Here is a 17,734-nt window from a genome sequence, read left to right on the forward strand (position 1 = left end):
AACACAAAATAATGTAGACAGTAGAAGTCCAAACGTAGCAGCGAAAAACTGTAGTCAGCAGAGTAGAAAAAAAAGTAACAAAAATATTGTTTTTTAAAAAAAAAAAATGCGAATAAATAGTGAAAACAGTATGAAATACAGCCGCTGGTACAATCAGGAGTACAGTGGAATTAATGCAACAGCCGCTGGTACAATCAAAAGTACGAAATTATGAAGGTGTACATACCAAAGTTTTTAGAAAATAGGTAAAAAATCCTCACACATGGGTTCCATCACCACTCCTTAAATGTGCTGCAGAGTGGTGCTCCTCGTCGCCAAATTGTGTTGAATTCAAGAGAAATATGTAGCTTGAAGGTTTCTTTATTAGCAGCACGTTAAACAGGTCCAACTCCTACAAGAGGTTAACTTCCAATGTCCAACTGTACAAACTAACATTATTAGACCACTGTAACAGAATATAGAATGCATTCAAAAGGTAACATGGCTCACGCAGGAGCTCATGCCAGTGCATGTGCAAGGAACTAACAATTAAAGAAACATAACTAATAATTATATGAGAGAATGTAACAATTATCTTTGTGTAATTCAGTGATGAGCCATCCGCCTTCTAGGTCAGCTTCAGATGAGGTAATAGTAAGCCCTGAGGAGATCGATATATGAGTGAGTACGCCATTTTTTTTGTTGAGTGCTGGAGCAGAGGAGAGGTCACTCACCCAGGCTTTCTTTAGTAGGGTAGCTTCTTGCAGGGCTAATTTCGTCTTTTGTAAGAGTATTATGTCACCCTTGAGTTTACATGTGCAATCTAGAATTATCTGTCTTTTTGTTGGGTGGTTTAAGCCCTTGTGTTCTTCTTTATTTGCAAACGATATCAATATTATTTACATTTACGGTGAACAATGCCTCCACGGTCACCCAAACCCATCTTTTAATTGCAATTTTAGGTTAGGTTAATGATCTGTAGAATATGAACACTAAGATATAACTTTAAGTTATGTTATGTTAACTAGGTATTTGTGGAATGCGTGGCTACTCCACATAGTGTCCCGGCGCTGCGAAAGACCACGCTACACAAAACAGAGTGCACCAAGGCGAAACAGGCCAGGATCTAATGTTGAAAGAGGCATGTCTTTAGTTTCCTCCGAAGGTGAGGAGATCCTGCACCTGTCTAAGAGAAAGGGGCAAACTGTTCCATAACCAAGAAGCCACCACTTGAAAGGATATGCCACCTACCCGGTGTAGTGTAGTTCCTATTTTCCCTATAGGCCCTGCGCATTGGAATAACATAAACAGCAGTGTAGACGTAGGACCGAGGTCTTTTAGGTCTCTACTGACTATGTTAGACTTAATTTGGGTTTGCGCCAGCTAGCTCAGAGGTCACTGGAAACTTTCTTGACTGAATAGGAAGGGATCAGCTTCCCAGGCTCAGACAAGAAGGGATTCAGCTTCCGACAACCGCATAAACATGACAACTTTGCTCCCTCAGAATAAGAGTAAATCTCTAGAGTCGTGTGAAAACATTAGACAATTATTTCACTATATTCTGACAAAAGAACCCATTAGAAATGTCTAATGTTGTTTTGTATTTTTTGCGAACTATGTTATTCATTAGTGCCGCACTGTGCGAATTTTGTACCGCAAATGTTTTGCAACACGAGTTAAGGTGTCTGTAGTCCAAGACTAGACGATACAAATTGTCTGGTTTGGAGACAGGAAACAAAGGATTGTTCATTTGAGAGGTGCATGTTTCAATCACCCCTTGGTATTCAAGTTGATCTAAAATCTCCCTGACCTGTTTTTTAGCTTCTTGCTTAATTGGGTACTGCCTTTGTGCAGCTGGGTCATGTTTTAACTGGATTTTGTGAGGAGGGGAGTCTTCATCCCATCCTACATGATTTCTGTATAATGCAGGAGCTTGAGCTACTGCCCAATTTCTTGCATATATATATTTTCTATGGATTGGAATATGATTTGAGAAGGCCGGCATAATCATTTCTTCGTCATGAGGGCACTCCCTGACAAATTCTGGTGGCCAGTCTTTTTCAGCTAATAGGATGTCATAGCCTTTTGAGAGATTATCCCAAAACAGACCCCTTATTTTCCTAGTCTTATCTCCCTCTATACGTAGTGTTATTTCGTATATTTTATGAGGTTCGCTAACTCTGGTATCTGCAGTTTCCACTTGAATGTATTTATTCGTGTCCACTGTCTCCAGATGATTCATCAGGATCTTGCGAGCTATGCTGATTTCTGCTGCGCTGTCTAGCATTGTCTGTGCCCACTCTCCTTTTCTCAGCTGTGTCCTCAGTATTCTCGGCATGTTCGACTATTTTAATACTGGCTACCTTCTTTCTTGGAAATTGTGATTTTTTACTTTGAGCAGGTTCCTTGTCTTTGGACTTGGCGTGCTCTTCCCTGTGTTCCGACCGTCCTCTTCTTTCCGATTTCTGCGAAAAAGATCGAGAGGGACGTGTATCAGCACTTTGATATCTGTCAGGTTTCTTCAGATTATCCCTATTTCTAAGGTTGTATCTTTTCTCAGAGTGCTCCCTTTGGGGAGACTGGTGTTCTCGATTTGGAGTTCTATCTCTCCGCCGAGGAGACCTTCCTCTGGACTGGAATCTTCTTTCTTTGGGACTGGATTGTTTATTTCCATCCCAGCTCTTTTTTGGAGTGTTAATATTATTTTTAATAAATATTTTCTCAGGATTTTCAAGTAGTTGGGGTTTTACCGGTTTCCCACCCAAACTACCTCTACCTAGTTCTTCACATGATTTTTCTATGATTCTGGCAAGTTCAATTGGTTGGTCTGTTATATCTGTTTCCTTCAATTTTTGGCGGATCGCCACAGATGCCGCTTCACCTTTTATGTTGGCTAATAATATAGCCGAGACCTGCTTGAAGTCTTTCAGTAGTTTCATACCCAGAGTTAAAGCAGGTTCTGGACCGTATTCATTTTAAATCTGTCTTAGTACATCTGGTATTACCGCCAGAGATGGAACACTGTGTGTTTTTGTGTAAATGGAAGCAAAGACTGTACCCCAAGTGTCACAGTCCTCCACATGTGGTGCGACCCCCATTGGAAGGCAGATAGTCAGAATTCTGTGTTTCTCACTAGGGGTAGTATTTGGGAATACTGCATCTATCTGAGTTATTTTTTGTGCTAGCCAGAATGGAATTTGTTCCCGTTTTGCAGGTGTTTTACCAAGACATGATTGTATGTTCTGTGGTGTAATTTTATTTGTGTTCCCCTGATGAGGGTTCAGCTGTTGAATGTTAACTGCTGGTTGGACTGTTGCAGTCCTCATTACATATTGGACTAACTGTCTGTGTATTTTAATTAGTAATTTTAGCTGGGCTAAAAGTTCTGTGTCTGACATTTTTTCAATGTCTGGATGTGGTGTGTAGCTGGCTAGAACCGACCACGTTGCTCCCGGTCTACCTAGTGGACCGAGCCTGGTGATGTGATCATTATGTTTTAGGGCGCCTTTAAACCAGAGCAGGTGCTCTTGGTATTTTAATGGGATTTCAATCTCCTCGAAAGGAGTGTATTCCTCCGGAGGTTCCTCTATTCTGTAATAGTGGAATTTGTGTGTTGTAGCGTTTGCCGCTGGAAAGTTTATCCATGAATAGAATACCTCTGTCTGCCGATATTCGTGTGCCTCTATCACGAAAATGACTGTACCACCTCGTGCTGTCAGTCCGTTTTCTATAAGTTTTAGAGTTATAGATTTCCTTATGTTGACTGGAATAAGGATAGCATTCCGGTCATTCTGTAGGAGACTGGTGTCTTCCTCTAGGAGTCGAGCTGCTATTCTAGCTGTCTCCGCTTCATCCTCACCTTCCACCATTTTACTGACAGAAAGTTTCTTTTTTGCAGATCAAGTTTCAAGGAAACAAAGATTAGGTGCACAATATTTTGGAACACTGTATCCTTCAATGTTGAATAAACCAAAAACTATACATAAGAATCTCTTCCTACTAAGTTCCGGCGGATTTTAACCTTTCACCCACTCCAGACGTCTATTGGAGTATTTACAGGAAAAAGGGTCTGTGTGAAAAAGCACGACTGAGTTACTCTAAAGTCTTGCGTTAGTTTTATCGCCTTACCAAACGTTGGGCGCCATGTAGTGAAGTTCCTATTTTCCCTATAGGCCCTGCGCAATGGAATAACATAAACAGCAGTGTAGACGTAGGACTGAGGTCTTCTAGATCTCTACTGACTATGTTAGACTTAATTGGGGTTTGCGCCAGCTAGCTCAGAGGTCACTGGAAACTTTATTGACTGAATAGGAAGGGATCAGCTTCCCTGGCTCAGACAAGAAGGGATTCAGCTTCCGGCAACCGCATAAACATGACAACTTTGCTCCCTCAGAATAAGAGTAAATCTCTAGAGTCGTGTGAAAACATTAGACAATAATTTCACTAAGTCAGACGTGCGTTCTTAGTTTCACCAGAGTGCAGAGAATGGGGAGACGGGCGTTTTTCAATAAAAGATATTATTTATTGAGCAGTCTTCCTTCTCATGCAAGAGAAATGAATTGCCACAATTGCAATACTTATTATAAAGTAAAGTGCGTACAGTAATAGGAGAATTATGAAATAACACTGTAAAAGCATTGATATGGTTTCTTAGCCATAAGATACTTTAAAATGGATAAAATATATACATACATATATACATTAGCTAACGTGCTCAACTGGTGCTTCTAAAATACGCCTACCCCGGTGTACCTGACCTAAGCCTAATACTGGGAAGGAGTAAATAAGTAGCAGTTTGAGTTAAGTAGGTTTTGCCAAGAATCTGGTTCAAGAATTCTCTTTAAGGGTTTAGTCAGCACTGTACCTTGGGAATAGAATATAGGAGGTCTGGTATCTCTCTCTCTCAGGACTCGATATCCCAGTCACCCGCAAGGGTAGGCTGGAAACGCCGGAGGCTGGATTTTCTCGGCAGGAGAAAAGACAGTGTCTTTCTCAGCGCGTCAAAGAGGAGGGGCAGCGTCCGTGGGTTTCTCGCATCTGCTGGGCTCTCGGAAAGTAGATAGCCGCTCGGCTCCAATATTCACCACTGCGTGTTTGCTTAAGGCAGCGTTGGCATATTTATACCTGAAAGGTGCCGGGTTTGACGTAAGGGTGGACAGAAGACGTCAATAAAGATGTCACTAAGAACTGGCCGTTCTTACAGTGCTTCTCAGGAGTTCTATTACAAATCAAAACAAATCACATGGGGATTTCCCAGGTTGCTGGAGGTTTGGTGTGTTGAAAGAACTCGTTGTGCTTTCTAGGAATCTAAGGAAGTGGCGTTTGCTGTGCTTTGGACTGCAAGGGCGATTTACTGAAATATGGATCTGATTTTTATGCCGTTACATGGATATTATTGATTATAGCTGTGTAAGGGCATAAAAGGGTAATATTGATTCAGGTTCCTAGATAAAAACACTACACCGGGAGTTCAGGACTTTGGAGTGTACGTCAGAAGTTTGGCAGAAGACCTAAAGGTCAGTTGAGGGACATAGGGATGAAACCTTTCCCCAAGGTAGGGGGCCCTCATTATATGGAAAGCCTTAAAGACCAGGATAAACACTTTAAAGTGAATCTGCTTTCGAACCGGTTACCAGTGTAAAGATGACAGAAGAGGGGTCATTAGTGTCCTAAGCCCTGCCATGAAAATGGCTCCAGTCGCCACATTCTGGACCACCTGTAGGCGGCCTAGTAAATAATCTGGAAGGCCCAAGTACAGGGCATTAACATAGTTCAGTCTCAATACCACCAGGGCCTGGATTACCGTCTTCCTGTGTGAGACCAGGAGCAGGGGAAGAAAATTCCCTACCATTTTCAATACTCCAAAGCACATCCCAGCCACCATTTGAATCTGAGCCTTCATGAACAGGGCAACGTCCAACTTGACCCAAATGTTTCACAATGCCGACTGAAGTTGGTGGGGGCGGACATGTCCTGCAGCCACCATTGATGTCTTGCTACACAGGGAAGGGGGCCGAAGAAAATAATCTCTGACTTTTCTGGATTACACTTCAGTTGGTTTTGCCTGAGCCAGGAAAACACCTCTGATAGGCAGGTGTTGATCACACTGTCTTTGAAATCGGCACTCTTCTCACATTTGAACAACAGTTGCGTGTCGTCAGTGTACAACACTATTTTTGCCCCATAGTTCTCTGCGAGGAGCGCAAGAGGGGCCATATACAAATTAAACAATGTCAGGCTCAAGATTGAGCCCTGTGGGACCCCAACATTCATAGGAGGGTTAGGAGCCGAGAAACGAAGGGACCAAATAGTTTGCTGGCGGTCATTTAAAAAAGAGTTCAACCATCTGAGTGCTGTGCCTCCAATACCACCCTCCTGGAGTCCTCGCAGGAGTCTGTCATGGGGCATGGTATCGAAAGCCGCAGAAAGGTCCAGCAACATCAGTACCGCATAGCCCCCTTTGTCTATGGTTTCAGAGACTTCTAATAGAGCAGTTTCAGTACTGAAATTTGTTCTAAAACCCTACTGACTTGGGTGCAGAAGATGGTTGGCCTCCTTGTATTCCGTGGTGACTAAGTTAACATATTTCTCCAAAACCTTCGAAAAGAAGGGCAACAATGACATTGGCCTGTAGTTACCTACGACCAGTGGGTCTGCCGCGGGTTTCTTTAGAAGCGGGAGAATTTTAGCATGTTTCCAGCTTTGAGGCATTTGCCCCTCATAGAGGGAGGTATTCAAAACCAAAATGACTGCTAGGTTGATCACCACTGCAATAGATGCCAGTACTTTCACTGGACAGGGATCAGAGGGTGAGCCGGACTTAAGAGCCTTCATTAATTCAAGGAATTTCTCCAACGTAATGGCAGGTAACTGCATGAGGGAGAAACCGGTATTAGGGCTAACATAGGGGACCAACCAACATCTGCTTCCAATACTAGTGATTGAGCTTGAAAGGAATCTTGGATGATTTTAATTTTGTCATGGAAAAAGCAGGCCAGATGGTTAGTCCAATCACAGGTAGGAGCAAAAGAGTTGCTGATAGCCTTAGGGGATGAGAAATCTTTTACAATATTAAAATGTTCTCTGCTGTTATTTCCAGCCTGTTACATTTTTTGGGAAAAGAAGTTTCTTTTCATCATGGACTTTACTATAGTGGTCTCTCAAGGCCCGTTTATAGGTGGTTTTATCCATGAGATTATAATTAGTCCGCCACTCTCTTCCTAAGATCCTTAGTAAACCAAGGGGCTGAGGCTCTGTTGGTTTTGGCTTCTCGAGTGGTAGGAGAGCAAGCTCTAAAGAACGGAGTTGAAGCCAGTTTTCTAAGGAGAGTACATCACTCTCAAGATTTTGACTATAGGGAGTAGGATGTAAGCTAAGTGTGCTATGCAAAGCCTCAGGGGTAAGCTCATGGAAGGGCCTAAAACTACCATCACAGGGTTTACCTTGTGGTTGGGGGTGCCTAATTCCCTATGCACTCTAAAACCTAGCAAGAAATGGTCAGACCAGGCTATAGGGAGGGGCGCATTCTTTTCAATCCGATTGGATGAAAAGATCTGGTCCAACGTATGGTCCTTTTCATGGGTGGGGTGGCAAACATAAGGAGTCAGATTGAGTATGTCAAGAGAGTCTCACAGTCCCATAGACTCAGGTTCCGTAGGATTATCCATATGAATATTAAAATCCCCGAGGACCATACAATGACTTTATTTAGCAGCAATAGGGGCAATAGTATAACTGATAGAATCCAAGAACTTTTCCGCCAGCCCTGGCGGTCTGTAGATTATTACACCTGCGATAGACCGATGGGCAGAAACAGCTAAGAGAAAGCCTAGGCTCTCAGCCCCCTCTATCCCTGCACTCGGCAGCAATGAGAAGCTGAAAGAGCTCCTAAAGATTAGAGCCACACTCCCGCCCCTCCCCTTGGGCAATCCTTTCTCAGGATCTGATAACTCGGTGGATCGCACTGGCGATAGTGGGGTTGGAGGCTTCGGTTAACCACGTTTCGGTTAAGAACATCATGTCAGGAGTTAAGTCTACTAACAGGTCATGGAGCTGAAGCTTGTGTTTTTTTTTTATTGATCGGGTATTAAGTAATGGAGCCTTCAAATAATTGTATTCATTTTTTATTTTATTAGAAAGGTTTTATATAGCCCTGGCAAGACCCGGAGGTATCAGAGCGCTTTACATGAGTATCAGACCATAGTTGCAGGTTACATTGTTACAAAGGTTACACAGTTATTAGAGCATAGCTACATAGTTACATGTTAGGTCGAGACAAACAATAAGGACATATACGTAAGGGAAAAAGCAGGCACGTGGAGAGATTGAGGGGAGAGGGGGTAGGAGCAGGGGAAGTAGACAAGAGAATGAAGGAGGGAAAGAGGAGGGGGAGGGTGAGAGACACAGCATGAAAGAAGAGGGGGAGGGTGACGGGGGCACAAACCGGTAGACGAGTAATAGCTGCGTCCAAAGTCCAGTAAACTGTGTTCCCAGGGGAAGTGGTATCATTCCCGAATCTCCATTGCGAGAGGCTCCCTTTACGCAGTGGACTCTCTCAGAGGGGTCTCTGAGACTCCAAGGCCTACCTACTGGATCTTTCCCCAAAAAGGGGAGAGGGATGATGATAGTTTGTCAAAGCCTCTCTCCTTCTCACTACCTTTTCAACACTGTCACCATAAACTCTCTCCGGAAGCCAAGTAGGATTGAGCTTAGAGCAAGCTAATCTCCCCCTCAAAGCATCAAAAGGAGATCTCTGCATGACAGCATTAGGAGTCGTGCGATGTGCCCACCACGTCTCCCTCAAAACACTGGTAAAAGAGACCTTGGACTCCAAAGCCCTCTGCGCACAACTCTTCACCACTCTATTCATCCTTTCTGTGAGACCTTTCTCTTGGGGAGAGTAAAGAGCTGTTTTCTGATGAATGATCCCAAAGTTACTCAAAAAACAACTCATCTCATTGGAGGTGAATTGTACCCCATTGTCAGTGAGCAAAAACTTAGGCACACCTTCAGACACAAACACTTCTTTCAAAAATTCAATCACAGTCATAGAATTAACAACACCCATGCATTTGGAAACCACCCATTTAGAAGTGTAATCCACCAACAACACAACAAATCTCTCATGAGAAGGCATAAGTTCAAACGGACCTGCAATATCTAACCCCAACTTGGTCCAGACAGTAGCAGGAACCTCAACAGGAGAAAGCGGAGCTTGACTAGTAGTGCGTGATTTGTCATTTACAGCACATAAATGGCAATCTTTGACTACGGATTCCACCATTCGATCCATACCAGGCCACCAGTATCTTTCTCTAATCCGAGCCTTCGTGAGATTCCTTCCCAAATGCCCTTCGTGAGCAAGATTAACAACTCTTTCTCTTAGATCACTTGGGGGCACGATTCTGTCACCTCTCATTAAATTATCCTTGAAAAAAGACAAATCATCTTTCACTGTCCAATAAGGCTTCAAATCACACTCAAGAGTATCATAATTCGGCCACCCGTTCTTGATGACATTCTTTAATAAACGAAAAATGACATCATCTTCAATACACTGTAACCATGCCTCCTTGGATATGCTAGACTCCAATACCCAATTTATACACGTATTGACACCATCAGTAACACAATCTCTTTGAATGGGAAGACGTGATAAACAATGTGCAGGCTTATTTTTCTGTCCTGGAATATACTGCACTCTGAAGTTATACTCTTGCAAACCTTCACTCCATCTTTTTAATCTAGGTGTCATGTGATCACTCTGATGACAAGAGAAAATTTGAACCAAAAGACGATGATCAGATTTAACAATGAACGGTATCCCCCACAAGAAAAATTTAAAGTGAAGAACAGACCAAAACACTGCCAACGCCTCTCTTTCAATACACGAATAATTAAACTCAGCTTCCCTTAAGGCTCTTGAAGCGAAAGCCACAACAACTTCTTCTCCATTCACAACTTGGGAAAGAACAGCACCCAGACCTTTAAGACTGGCATCAGTTGTCAAAATAGTCTTAAGTTTGGCGTCAAAATGACCCAGAGTAGGCATTTTACCAATCTCCTTTTTTACTAATTCGAAAGCTTTCTCGCAGTCAACAGACCACAACAAATGTACACCCTTCTTTAAAAGAGATCTTATGGGCTCAACAAGACTGGCAAAACCCTTAACAAACTTGGAATAAAATTCCGCCATTCCTAAGAATGACTTGACTTGATCTTTATCCACGGGAATAGGTGCGTTCACAATGCTCTCTGCCAATTCTAATTTGGGCTGAATCCCCCTTCCAGAGATAACATGTCCCAAATACGTGACCGACTCTAAACCAATACGATATTTTTCTCTCTTTTTTTTGGGGGGGGAAAACCTTTATTGAATTATTCAAAGTATTACAAGCGCAGGCCTACAACCACAGGGGACGGCCGCAAACTCAGGGATTAGATTCAAGTGGCATGCACATAGATACGACCAAGTAATATCAACGAGACAAGCATAGCCTGTGAATGTATGTGCCACTGAGCGAAGGATATCAAAGGTTCCATTTTTTTGTTATGAAGAAGCAGAAGTGGCTGCACTATCGATGGCCTCACACCTTACAATAAAATTAAGAAGAGATGGGGGGGACGTACCCCGCATTGCAATCAGGACCAGGTGATGAACAATACATCCTTAGACACACTACGCCCGCCGAGGCAGACAAGGAGTAAAAGTCAGTGTAATAGCGAGCGATTCAGCTAGAGCATTGTTGTAAATAGAATTAAGCAGGCAGCAGGACACGTCTTCTGGTAGTTAGGTAGTATTTATTAAGTTACTAAGATTAAGTTAAGACACAGAGCAGTAGTTCCCCACAGCTGACCAGACCAACTGCCCATAGTAGAATCCCCAACACTACAGATAGAATACAGCTATGTAAGAAGACAGGAACACAGAGAAAGGACTAAGGAAGAAGAAGCCATAGAAAGCTAAGTATGAATTTACAACACATCTTCCCCCCTACAAACAACACATATGAAAACCTCAAACACGTAAGAAGATAAAGCATGGAAAACAGAAAAGAAAACGTATAACACTAAGGAGGTCAAAGACCTCAAGAACTTCCAAAACAAGGAGAGAAGAATCAGGATCAAGAAGTGAAATAAGAAGATCACTACGACCACCTTCCCCCCTTAAGAGACAAAAATGAAGAGTCAGACCACTCTCTATCTTCCATCAATGTGGCCACCAAAGACAGAAAAAAGAAAGGTCACTTTCTCAAACAAAAATTGTCCAACGCAGATGTTCGCTGCATAGAAAACACAACAGTTCTGGAAGGATACCCCCGAAGAAAATATGGATCTTGACTTCTTTCAGACCAAAAAGTTGGATCAGAACCAGGTGTGCAGGTTCTGGGTCTATCCTTCGGGTTAAGAGCCTCAGATTGTTTTTAGGCTTCCAAAATCCTTAAATTTCATCACACAGACTCTAGAACTTCATAAACCACGGTCATGAAGCCTGCCGGAGTTGAACCTCACTTCATTCTCTCCTGGTACAGGTTGTGGGAGTCTTGTCCACCACCGGTCCTGGGACGACGTCTGTCCACTCCCGGTACTCCTACCCCGGTCCTGGGACATCCTATGTCCTCTCCCGGTACTTTCCAGTCCAGAGACTCTTCTGTCTCCACCCATCTCTTGAACTAACGGGTCCTGGAGTCTTCCATGTTCTCCACCAGTCCAGGGACATTTCTCGTCCCCACCCATCTCTCGGTTGGGTCCTGGAATTTGCTTCACTCTCTACCAGTCCAGGGACATCTTCCTGTCCCCACCCATCTTTTGGCTTAGCGGGTCCTGGAATTTGCTTTGCTCTCTACCAGTACAGGGACATCTCTCTGTCCCCACCCATTCACCAGTTAAATGGGTCCTGGAAATCACTTTTTCCGTCTCCCCTTTTGCGGGTACTGGAATTCAGCTTTTCCTCTTTCAGTCCAGAGACATTTTCTTTGTCTCCACCAATCACTTGCTACAGTGAGACTTGGAATTTGCTTTGTTCACTCCCAGTCTAGGGCATTTTCTGCAATTGTCCCCCTCAGGTACCAATTCTGAGATGTTTAGACATTTTTCCCCTACTGGTTCTCGATCCTTAGTTCGTTTCTACAGGTCCTGAGATATATTTTGTAGTTGCTCTGCAGTAGATTTGGTAGCCTTACTTTTGCATTCAAACTCCTTTGACATTAGGTATGATAATTCAGTTTTCCATCTGCCCCATATGTCTAGGAGCTCCCCTCTGTCAAATACATGGATTGCTAATTTCCACATCCCACCCTCGTCGCCAAATGTTGTAAATAGAATTAAGCAGGCAGCAGGACACGTCTTCTGGTAGTTAGGTAGTATTTATTAAGTTACTAAGATTAAGTTAAGACACAGAGCAGTAGTTCCCCACAGCTGACCAGACCAACTGCCCATAGTAGAATCCCCAACACTACAGATAGAATACAGCTATGTAAGAAGACAGGAACACAGAGAAAGGACTAAGGAAGAAGAAGCCATAGAAAGCTAAGTATGAATTTACAACAAGCATCATCCCGAAAACCCACCCTACAGAGACAGTGAGGTATAGGCAAGTATAGACGCCAGATTGAGAAAGAAGTGAGATAAAGAGAGACAGCCAACCTACTGAAGAGGAAGGGAAGCCCCACCGAAAGAGAAAAGAAGAAAGAAAGGGACCATAGAACAAAACAAACTAAAATAATAAACCCCCCCCAACACCCACCACCCTGCACCCCTGTAATGGCTACGGCCAACCCCCCTAACAGCGTGCCTGTCGCCCCGGAACTGCCCTAAAGAAAGGAAGGAAAGCAGGAGGAGGAGAGCACTAAACACACTCCTGGTCCCCTTTACCCCCCCCGCCAGCAGCAACCTCCCCAAAATTCAATGTCAACTGTTAAAGCGAGTACTGAATACATACATGGGGAGAACTCCAAAAAAAACCACCCGACTCCCAGCAATATACACGGTACTTATCCGGCATAGAGCACATAGAAGCGCTGACCCCTAATGTCAAAGTCAACCCTGACCAGTTCGGTTCTTCACGAAGGCCCATGTTGCCCAAGCCATAGCAATCACGAGGAAAGCGAAGCGTCTAAGACAGTTCAAAACATTGGTGACGGATCGAGGAGAGGAGACAAGATGGCGACATCCGAAAAATCGACAATGGAGGATGGAGAAGGAAGACGAACCTCTCCGAAAGTCACAGAAGAACTGTCTGTGGCGGTAAAAACCTTTAGCAACAATGTTCCGTCGAACAGGAATGGAGCAGGGAAAGCCAAAGACGTTCACAGGTGCACCATCCACGAGGCCAGAGTCATCAAAATAGGCTAAATCAGGCTTCCGCCCGGGGATCTCTAAATGGTACGGATAATAATCCACGGGTCCAAGGCGTACTGACAACTTGTCGGAATATCCTCGTCTGGTTTCAAGTGTACGTCATCCAGCCGTACAGACATCCGTTGGCAGAGGACGGCAAAGTGAGAGCGGAGCGCCCCAATGGCGGCCATTACGGACCTCAGCGATGGTGTGCCGTCAGTCCCCCCCATCTCCTCCGGCATGAGACGAGGCAGGATTTGGGCCCCTGAAACACCGTCCAGGAACCAGGCACACACAGAGCTGATGACAACAGCGAGCGCTCACACAACATGCAGAGTCGGTACTTCGCCACTCGCGGGGGCCAGCCCATCAACCCCGGCTCCCCAGGGGGTCACCGGGCATAGGACCCTCGACCGCGGTCACCGATATCCCATGCGACACTGTTCCATTTCGCCATGTCCTGGAATTAAGCCGGATACTCAGTTGCCAACTGGAAGTAGAAGGAGTGGACCGAGGTCGGAAGACCGGAAGCAACCCAGGTCCCACAGGCGATGTTGATCACTTCCAACCCGGATGGGCCAGAAATCGAGGTCCCGGCGGAAGCCCTAGAATAGGCCGAGAAGTAAATTCTATGTAACTTCGTCGCCCGGTAAGTTGGAGAGTCCGGGTTTGCACCTCAAGAGTCAGGAGCACTTCATACATGTGGGAGTCCGGCGTGTGTGAAGGATAAAAGGCAGGATATACGAGCTGCCGGTGGAGGTCGGCGGAGCCGGGAGCTTATGTGGCCATCTTGGATCGTAGCGTAGCTCCTCCCCTTGACATTATTCTCTTGACAGTAAGTCCACTAACATTTAACTTATCTAAAACTGATCTCAATACCCTGTCATGCTCACTCTCATCCACCCCATGAACCAAGATATCGTCTTGAAAAAACATCACGTTGGAAAGACTGCCAAGAACCATTTTCATTACTCTTTGAAAACACGCAGCAGCCGAAGCTAGACCAAATGACATTCTTAGAAATTGGTAAGCACCTAAAGGTGTGACAAAAGAAGTCAGATGTCTAGAATCCTCATGTAACACGATTTGGTGGTAGGCTGAGGAAAGATCAAGTACACTGAATATCTTTGCTCCTTTCAAAATACTAATACTCTCCGCTATGTTAGGCAATGGTTGTAGATCCACCCAGATCCATTTGTTCAAACCACGTAAATCCACACACATTCTGATCGATTTCCCACCATCCTTTGGTGCCAAAACTACTGGACTTAGCCATTCAGAGGACTCAATCTCTTCAATCACTTTCATATTCAACAATCTCTCAATCTCATGCTTCAGTGGCTCCAGCATCATATTAGGTACTTTCCTGACCTTGTGTACACATGGCTTGGCAGACTTCTTAAGAATGATCCTGTGTTCAAATCCCTTCAAACACCCCAAGGTGTCAGAAAAGACTTTAGGATAATCAGCAAAATATTTGGCAGACTCACTCACAGAATCTACCTGAGTGGGAAGAGTACTAGAAAGAAAATCTTCCATCAGCATGACTTGATTCTTGGGATCTTTGGCCCCAGGATTAAGAATATTACCTAAATCATGCTGATGTCGCCATCCAAGAAGATTGTCACCTCTGACAGCAACATAAACCTTGCCATTAATACTCTTACCTCTGAAAGAGATGTTGGCTACAATGTATCCCAACATTTCTATTTTGGACTTATTATAACTTAGTGGAGAAATGTCAGCAGGCAAAAGTTGAACATTTTCTAAACCTACAACTTCATCCTAAATCTTGTTTCCGATTAAGGTAAAAGGCGACCCTGAGTCTGCCATGAGCTTAAATTCAAATTTGTCAATTCTTATATCACAGAATGGCATAAAAATATGTTCCGTGTCAACCATCTCATCTTTAACATTAGAAACCACGACGGTACGTACAATGTCAGAATTGGACTTATTGGTGTCTCTCTTCTTACCAGATCTACACACGTGCATAATGTCCCTTGATCCCACAATTATTACAAATACTTTCTTTTGCTAAACAATTGGGAAAATTAGAAGTGTGGGAAAAACTCCCACACCTAAAACAACGCATTTTCTGGTTGTTAAAAGAACGCTGTTTATGAAAATAACGTTCCTTAGACAAAGCAGATTCTTTAGAAAAAGAAGGATGATTATCTAAGGAACTTTTCTGAGGCACTGAAGTCTTTTGAAACGGTTTGTTTTTAGAACCAACACTGACTTTGGCAACTTCTTCATGACATTCACCAACAAATTCCTCTTCTTCTAACATGTGTACAGAGTCAGAAACTTTCTTCTTATTATCAGTAACAGGTAGACTTTCATCTTCTTCATTTTTTCTTATTTCCTTGACCCATGTAGAGGTGTTCTCCATGCCCTCTACAATATCTACAGCTTCCTTCAAAGTGGGGTTCTTAGACAATAACTTCTCTTGAACTCTAGAACTGTTTGTACAACGAACAAGTTGATCTCTGACAAGAAATTCGGCTAAATCTCCAAAATCACAGGTACGAGAAAGAGTCTTCAAAGCAGCAACATATGTCCCAACACGCTCACGAGAACCTTGGACACGAGTAAAGAACCTATGTCGTTCCAACACAACATTAATTCTTGGACCAAAATACTGTTCTAACATAGTCATTGACATCTCAAAAACATCTGCAGGTTCACCATCAGCTCCACCAACAGGTATACTGTCCATACTATCATAAGTGTGTCTGCCTTCAACTCCCAAATTATGTAACAGAATGGCTTGTTTTCTAAAAGCCGAAAACTTCTCTCCTCCAATTGCAACTAAATAAGAGTCAAACAAGTTCCTCCATCTCTTCCAAGGAAGAATGGGTTTGCCTTCTTCTGAAAGAAAAGGTGGTGGTTGTGACATGCTAGATGTAGTAGCCATAATGAAGCAAGGAGTAAGTAAACTCTAAATAACAAGAAATCAAAGTAACTAGAAAACTAGCACTTTGAGGTAAATATCTATAAATTAAACAATTTTCCAAAGTAAAACTGTGCACAAAACATAAAATACTATTGTTAGAATTGCAAAATGCGAATTAAACAATGTGTAGCTGTGCACATCAGCGTAGAATAAATAGTCCAAACCTTAAAAATAAATTGATGTGCAGCTGTGCACATCAGCAAGGAATTAATGACCAGGTTGATGATTGATGCACAGCCGCGTGCATCGGCGTGAATCGTGGAATGAAATAACTGATTCTTCTGGCTCAATGCGCTGCCGTGCGCATCGGCGCTGAAAGTCGTATTAAAATAGAAGAGAAAGATTTACCGATGCACAACCGTGCGCATCGGCGTTGAGGCTGTTGTCAAGGAAACAGGAAAACAAATGGCCGCCAGCATGATACCACAGGACGTTGCGCGTGAGCGTCAGGACGTTGCGTGTAGACGTCAGGCTCCTCGCAGAGGAGACACCAGCAGGGAACGCAGAGTCAGAGCGCGAAGATTACCAGGCTGCTCGCGATGCTCCACGCGAGGTAGATTTCAAAGGTAAACAATTGTAAGCAACGTTACACACAACGGTGTGTCAATTCTATATGTCCAAAGTAAAGGTAAAATACATATGATTTTCCGGATTTTTCTTTTTCTTACACACGAGTGTGGTGTGTGTAATCAGATGGCCAATAGACAGCAGATTTTCACAGGGAGACACAATGAAGGCAGGGTGAAAGTCAGGAAATCCAATAATTAACAAAAATAAGAGTAGAAGCTCAGTAAAACGCACAGATCCAATAATCCAAAGTAAAACAATCCAATTAGAGGATTGCAAGGTGTCCAAATGCAGTGGTATATTCAGAACAAGTAAATCCAAACTGTCCATACCAATCCAAAATCGGCAAAAACAAGTCCAAATAAGCAATCCAGGTGTAGGGGAGTTGATGGTTGCAGGTGCCTGTCCCCAATCGGGCCATGACCCTCGTCACCAGTGATAAAAGCACTCAATTTCTGTAGTAGTTGTAGAGTAGCTTTAATGTGCAACCATCAACAAGCACAGCAACAGCAAACTGAAATGTCAGCAATTGAAATGTCATCATTCTATTAATGATGTAATCAACCAGGAAACTCTTAAAGATACAGCAAACATACCAGAGTGCTTTGGCAAGGGGTGCCATACCATACCTCAACTGTGAGTCGCTCCCTTGGCGCAGTGGCTCTCTCAGAGAGATCCCTGAGACTCCAGAGTATAAATATTGGATCTTTCGCCAACAAGGGGAGAAGGAGTGCTTAGTCAAAGGGCACCAGGGACAGGGGGCTAGGCGGCGAAGCAGGCAAGGGGAGAGATTCAGGGGAGACGGGATAGGAGCAGAGGAAGTAGACTAAGAATGAAAGAGGGAAAGCAGTGGGGGAGGCTGAGAGACAGAGTATGAAAGAGGAGGGGGAG

Source organism: Lissotriton vulgaris, chromosome 10, assembly GCF_964263255.1.
Source record: "Lissotriton vulgaris chromosome 10, aLisVul1.2, whole genome shotgun sequence".
NCBI lineage: Eukaryota > Metazoa > Chordata > Amphibia > Caudata > Salamandridae > Lissotriton > Lissotriton vulgaris.